Genomic DNA, 7,895 nt, shown 5'->3' with positions numbered 1-7,895 from the left:
TGCCCCCAAATTACTTCATCCCATGAGCCCAGTGTCTTTCCCTAGACTCCCTTCCCCTGTCAGTGTCCCCAGTGGCAACCCTGGGTTTTTCTCTCTTGCACTCACTCAAGAAAAACATTTCTCTCTCTCTCTTTTAATGCTGACTACTTCCTCTCTTTAAGAAACCAAAGCCCTGCCAATTTGTTTCTCTTGCAAGGGGTCTTATCAGAGCATTTTCTTAATAAGGGTGATGTTCTCTCTACAAAGGAATTTTTGTATCAACTGCTAAGAGAACACAATTTTCTTCATGTTAGAATACCCTCAATGTTTTTAGATTGTTCTCCTCATTAACTAAGCTTCCTACTGTCACTTTCAAGATCCAGTATCAGCACTTTTATTCTAAATAGCTCATTTATATCTATTACTTTTCTTTTTCAACCCAATATTCCATGCAAACCTAGCTACTCCTCTCATCAGAATCTGCCTCTTACTTTCCAAGCTGACTAATATATTCTAAATATTCAGTTTTTTTCACTGAAGACCTTTTAAAATTCTACCCTTTCCACATAATTTATGATTTAATTGAGTGAAGTGTTTAAAGTAACTTGCTATTTAACTCAAAATAAGTGCATGTAATATATCTCTCACTCCCACCTTTCTGTTTCCCCCAACTCTTCTTCTTCTTTTTTTTTTTTTTTAAGATTTTCCCCAACTCTTCTTGGCAACTGCTTTGCTGTTTAGATTGAGGGTGTGTTGGGCACCTTGGTGGCTCAGTTGGTTAAGTGTCTGCCTTCGGCTCAGGTCATGATCTCAGGGTCCTAGGATGGAGTCCCGCATGGGACTCCCTGTTCAGCGGGGAGTCTGCTTCTCCCTCTGCTCCTCCCGCCCCCCACCCCCACCCCGGCTCATGCGTGTGCTCTCTCTCTCACATAAATAAATAAAATCTTAAAAAAAAAAGATTGGGGCTGTGTCTGAGATGGCAGGAGATTTGAAAGGAAGAAAGGACAATTCTATGAAATTATTTCCAATGTTACTGAGAAGGGGAATTTGGGTTGAAGATGGTTAAAATAGCTCCAGCCTGGGGCATAATTCTCTCTCTGAAAGTTTAATAAGAACACTTGGAAGATGTTGGGATAGTGTTTAAGGAGGCTTTTTTTTTTCCTTTCAGCAAATGAGGCATTGACATTTCCTTGAATACCTTGATTGTCTTGGATGAAATATGGCCATAAGTTATTTGCAGCCCCTTCTGTCAAGAGATGGGATCTCTTTCCTTTTCCCTTTTAATCTGGACTGGCTTTTTAACTTGCTTTGGGTAATACAATGCAGCAGAATTGATGTGCGACTTCAGCAAGGTCTAAGAAATCTTGCCGCTTCTGCTCATTCCCTCTTGGAATGCTCCACCATTTTACTAGAAATTGGAGCTATCCTGCTAGGAAGACAATGTGGAAGAGAACAGAGACATCCCAGCCAAGAGCCCTAGCTGACTAGGCAGAGGAATGAGGACATGCTAGCCTTCCAGCTCTGGTTGATCTGCCAGGTGACTGCAGCACATGAGTGACCTCACAAGTGGGCACATCAGAGCAGCTGCCCACCCGAGCCCAGTCTAAATTGCAGAATCGTGAATAAATGCACACATGTCTCCTGTAGGAAGGGAAAGTGGATGAATTAAGGCAGAGTGGAATAATTGCAAGAGCAATGTTCTGTAGTAGGAAAGAAGTGGTGGAATCTAGTCAAGAAAGGATGGAACTAGATGCATGGAAGAGTTCATCCTCTCTAACAGAAAGGAAGGCAGAATATATGGATACACCTGAAGATAAGAGGGCAGTTTTGGTGTGGAGTACTTTGACGTTCTCTTCTGATTGCTTTAGTTTTCGTAGTATGAAGATATGAGCATGCTAGGGAGTTGCACAGTTTGAGGCTAAAGGAAGAAGGTGTGATTTGAAGAATGGGAGAGAGATTGACAATGGAAATTCAGTAGGATCATGGGGAAGAACCAGAAGCCCCTTGAGGTTAGTGTTTCTACATTTAACTGACATCTGTCAACTGTGTGCTTTTGTCCAGACATATTCAGATGCCTAGATATAGGTGTGGAATAGGTAAGAAGTTGGATTTAATCATGAGTAGGGCGTAGATTATGGCAGAGTGAATGAGGGTCACGATAAGTGAACATATGTGTAAGAGAGTTGGTTACAATGATGCCCATGGGATACAAGCTATTAAGGGGGGAAGTGAGGGCATGAGGTACATTAGGATTTTGGAAAATGGGCAAGATAAATGGGTTGAATACCACCTATGAGGGAAGGTACCACTTGTGTTATTGTTTAGCACCTGATTCTAGTATGCATTATAATCTTGGAAAAATTATTTAAATTTACCAATTTATGCAATGAGGGGTTGTACCAGAATATACTCTAAGATTTTTGTGCAACTCTAACAATTTGTCATTCTATGATTCCATGTGAAAGTGCATAATATTTACACTAATGAATAGATTCAGATTTTTAAAAAAGATTATGGTAAACCTCTCTCAAAGTTTCTCATGACACCTTAAGGCTAATGAGCCATTTAATTAATTCCCTTACTTATTTGTTGCATTCTTTTTGTATGGCTGCTACACAGATAAGGATTTTCAGAATAGGTATTAAGAGATATAATGAAACATATCTGGAATCACTGGAAGTATGGGCTAGTGGACAGAACTACACATTGGGAGGTAGGAATGCCAGGTTTCTGCCTTGTTTCTAACTCTATTCTGTTTTGTATAAATCATGTTTATTGCTTTTGCTATGATTTATTTAAAGTTCTGAGAGACTCTGTGATTTGTGCTTCACTTAAGTATTTGACCAAATCAGAGCTAGACACAGAAGTCCTGGAATAGAAGAGTTGTGATTGTTTTCTTTTCACTTGTCCATTGGAGTTTGGACTAGAAAATAGCAGCCATGATGGCATTTGGGGAGTGAAAGCAAATAAAACTTTCTAACATCCTAGTCAAAGACTTTTCATTTTAATTGAAAAGGAGACATGCCATAGCCCTTGTTGGCAATTACAACTACTGTACCTGACTTCGACTATTGCAATTTCCTCAAATTTGTCTCCTTTCTTCCCTTGTCTCCTGCTACAGTTAGTTCTCCATATGGAAGCCAAGAGTGATGTTTATAAAAAAAAACAAATCAGGTCATTTTACTTCCTTCTTTGAAATCTTCCATTGACTTCCCATTCTATTTAGAATAAAATCCAGACTCCTTATTTGGCCCATACTTTTCTCTGACCTCATCCTAAACCAGTTTCCTCTTCATGAACTGTGCTTTAGACACAATGGCTTTTTACTGTTCCAAAAACATGTAGAATTCTTCTCTACCTCAGGACTTGCAACCAGTGGGTCCCTCTACTTGAAAAGCTCTTTTAGACCTTCAGGGCTAAATTTATCTTTTTTTCAAAATTTGTTTACTTTTTGATTTTCTGTCTCTGTTTGAACTAGATAGAAATATATGATATGCACTTGTCAATCTCATTGGCTGGTGTAGCCTCTGTGCCTTGGAAAACACTGGCTAGGTGCTCAACATTTTTCCTTTTTTTTAAAAGTAGGCTCCATGCCCAGTATGGAGCCCAATGTGGGGCTCAAACTCATAATCCTGAGATTAAGACCTGAGCTGAGATCAAGAGTCGGACCTTAACTGACTGAGCCACCCAGGTGCCCCTCAACAAACTTTTTTTAATGGGAAAAAAAAGAACCTCAAAAGTGGATGGAGTAGAAAATAGCTTATCTCAAGTTAGTTGAAGAGGCATGAGGCTGGGATATTCTATTTTAAATGATTGACTGTATTATCTGTCCCATGACTTGTAAAGCTTTGAGTTTTGAAAGATGTGTAGCCTTCAGGACTCCCCTCTTAAAATACAATTAACCTTGTGACTTCATCTCTCAAATCAATGTCCACTAACATTTTCGTTCTTAGTGATCACCTAGAGAGAAAATAGGACATAGGATGTGCAAGTGACAGACTGTCGGGGGGTGGGGGGGAGTAAAAAACAGTCAAAGGGCAAAGGACCAGCAGGGAGGAATAATAGGGACAAAAGGATGAAGAGCTGGTAGCAGGAGAAATATCAGAATTTTGTCCAGAGTGGGAACATTTTTGTTTCCCATTCTATAAGATAGCGCACTGTTGACAAGTGATGCTGTATATTTCCAAGTATCAGAAAGTTGTTTTTTTTTTTTAAAGCAGTTTCTTGATAGCAGTTTTTTCATGGCTACAAATAAATTGGGGAACAAGGGAAAGCTAAGTGTTCTCAGTTAAAAAAACAGAAGGTGGAAGCAACTTTGCATAAGACAATATATGCTGCTCAGCATGAGTATTTCAAGGAAAGATTTGGTGTCTTGTAATGTTGCAGTTACTATGGTGACAGTGCATTTTAAGGGTACCATTAAGTGATGGTGTAACTACTTGTAACTAAGGAGTGCTGAGTAGTCACAGCTGTGTTGTTTGGAGTTTATGTTTCTTTTCTAGAGGATGGTTTTTAATGACTTAAGAATAAAAGTGTTGTATAATAGAATATCACTTTGGTATATAATATATGTCCTTTTTGGAAATAGAAGAATGTTAATTATCCCCACTACACCTTACATGCACACACACACATACACACATTTGTGAACACACAAATGTGCATACTTAGAGGTGAAAATCTGGAGACAAAGCTTAAGTACCTTTTCTCAGCTCATTTAGTTACTGACAGAATTAGCATGAGAGCTCAGGTTTTCGACCCCTAAAACAGTTTCTTTCTGACATTGCACACTGGTTTTGTCCAACACAACACTATGTATACAACATACTCTCCATTCTTTTCACACACCACAATTGGTAAGAAGGTGTAATGAATTTTTATCACCTTGTAGAGTTGTAAGGTGGTTAGGACCCAGATGAAAGAGTAATGAATGAGTAATATAATTGACAGTCTGTGGATGGAATTCAAGAGATCCATAAACCCTTTAAAATTGTTTGCAAATGTGTATATGCATATGTTCATTTTTCTAATGAGTGACTTTATCAGATTCTCAAGGAGTTGGTACCCTCTCCCCAAGTAGGTGATGAATTATGGCTCTTTATCAATTTAGGATATCAAAATATTATAAACACAATGGAAAAGTAAATGGCATATTGAGAAAAATATTATGCTTTGAGAAGATTAATATTCTTAATATATAAAGAGCATATACACATCAGGCAAAACATCAAGACCCAGTTGATCCCCTGAAGCAAGGGAAACAAAAGCAAAAATAAATGATTGGGACTACATCAAAATAAAAAGTTTCTGCACAGCAAAGGAAACAATCAACAAAACAAAAAGGCAACCTTCAGAATGGGAGAAGATATTTCTAAATGACATATCTGATAAAGGGTTAGTATTTTAAGTATATAAAGAACTTATAAAACTCAACACCCAAAACCCAGATAATCCAATTAAAAAATGGGCAGAAGACATGAACAGACATTTCTTCAAAGAAGACATCCAGATGGCCAACAGACATATAGAAAGATGCTCATCATCATTTATCATCAGGGAAATGCTAATCAAAACTATAATGTGGTATCACCTCACACCTATCAGAATGGCTAAAATCAACAACACAAAGAAACAACAGGTGTTGGTGAGGATGTGGAGAAAAAGGAACTCTCTTGCGCTATTGGTGGGAATGCAAACTGGTATAGCCACTGTGGAAAACAGTATGAAGGTTCCTCAAAATGTTAAAAATAGGGGCGCCTGGGTGGCTTAGTCGGTTAAGCATCTGCCTTTGGCTCAGGTCATGATCCCAATGTCCTGGATCCTGGATTGAGCCCCACATCGGGCTCCCTCCTCAGCGGAGAGCCTGCTTCTCCCTCTCCCTCTGCCTGCTGCTCTGCCTACTTGTGCTCTCTCTCTCTCTGTCAAATAAATAAATAAAATCTTAAAAAAAAAGTTAAAAATAGAACTACCCTACAATTCAGTAAGTGCTACTGGGTATTTACCCAAAGAATTAGCAAAAACCCTAATTCAAGGGGATACATGTGCCCCTATATTTATAGCAGCATTATTTATAATGGCCAAGATATGAAAGCACCCCAAGTGTCCATCAGTTGATGAATGGATAAAGAAGATGTGGTATATATATATACAATGGAATATTATTCAGCCATAAAAAGAATGAGATCTTGCCATTTGCAACAACATGGATGGAGCTAGAGAGTATAATGCTAAGTAAAATAAGTCAGTCAGAGAAAGACAAATATACCATATGATTTCACTCAGGTGGAATTTAAGAAACAAAACAATCAAAAGGGGAAAACTAGAGAGAGAAACCAAGAAACAGACTCCTTTTTTTTTTTTTTAAAGATTATTTATTTATTTGAGAGAGAGGGAACGAACACAAGCAGGGGTAGTGGGAGAGGGAGAAGCAGGCTTCCCCTGGAGCAGGGAGCCCGATGCGGGGCTCGATCCCAGGACCCTTGGATCATGACCTGAACCGAAGGCAGATGCTTAATGACTGAGCCACCCAGGCACCTCAATAAACAGACTCTTAACTATAGAGAACAAACGGATGATTACCAAAGGAGAGGCAGGTGGGGGGATGGGTTAAATAGATGATGGGGATTAAGGAGTACACTTGTCATGATGAGCACTGGGTGATGTATGGAATTGTTGAATCACATATTGTACACCTGAAACTAATATAACACTGTATGTTAACTAACTAGAATTAAAATAAAAACAATAAAAATGACCCACTTAAAATTAGAGTGAAGGAAATGAATGGAAAATATGCAGATAGGGAGTACAAATTGCTAATAGAAATGATGAAAATTATTCATCCTCATTAGTCATCAGTGAAATGTAAATTAAAACAATAAAATTTTTTATCATTTTCACCCAACAAATTAGCTCAGATTAAAAGCAACCATGATGATATTCTGTGTGATAAAGATAAACAGATTGCTCTAATGTTATGAGGAGTGTAAATTGGGGTGGAGGTTTTAGAAATCTAATTAATAATTTGAGTTAAGAGCCTTAAAAATGTTCATAACCAGTAATTCAAATTCTAAGAACATAGTTCCATTCTGAGGCGATAATAAGTGCTTAAGATTTGTTATAAAAGTATTTCTCCTAGTGTTATTTAAAATAGTAAAAAATATGGAGCACCTGGATGGCTCATTCGGTTGGTTAAGCATCTGACTCTTGGTTTCTGCTCAGATCATGATCTCAGGGATTGATTCCTTGATTTCTCTTTCTGTTGCTCCATTATTGGTGTATGGAAATGCAAGAGATTTCTGTGCTTTGATTTTGTATCCTGCAACTTTACTCAATTCATGTATCAGTTCTAGCAATTTTTTGGTGGAGTCTTTCAGGTTTTCTAAATAGAGTATCATATCATCTGCGAATAGTGAAAGTTTGACTTCTACCTTACTGATTTGGATGCCTTTTATTTCTTTTTGTTGTCTGATTACTGAGGCTAGGACTTCCAATACTATGTTAAATAACAATGGTGATTTGATTTGATTACTCATTCAGTTTCTTTGCTGGTTATGGGTCTGTTCAAGTTTTCTGCTTCTTTCTGTTTCAGTTTTGGGAGTTTATGTTTCTAGGAATTTATCCATTTCTTCCAGATTGCCCAATTTGTTGACATATAATTTTTCATAATCTCTTATAATTGTTTGTATTTTTGTGGTGTTTGTTGTGATTTCTCCTCTTTTATTCATGATTTTATTTTTGGGGGGTCCTTTCTGTGTTCTTTTTGATAAGTCTGGCTAGGGGTTTATCAGTTTTATTAATTCTTTCAAAGAACCAGGTCCTAGTCTCATTGATCTGTTGTACTGTTTTTGTTTTTGTTTATTTGTTTTTATTTGTTTTTGTTGTTTTTATATGAATTATTTTTGTGTTAGTCTTTA

The sequence above is a fragment of the Mirounga angustirostris genome, unplaced genomic scaffold, assembly GCF_029215605.1.
Source record: "Mirounga angustirostris isolate CCGP_5_RB_7025 unplaced genomic scaffold, mMirAng1.0.hap1 SCAF_14, whole genome shotgun sequence".
Taxonomy (NCBI): domain Eukaryota; kingdom Metazoa; phylum Chordata; class Mammalia; order Carnivora; family Phocidae; genus Mirounga; species Mirounga angustirostris.
This window is presented reverse-complemented; position numbering follows the sequence as displayed.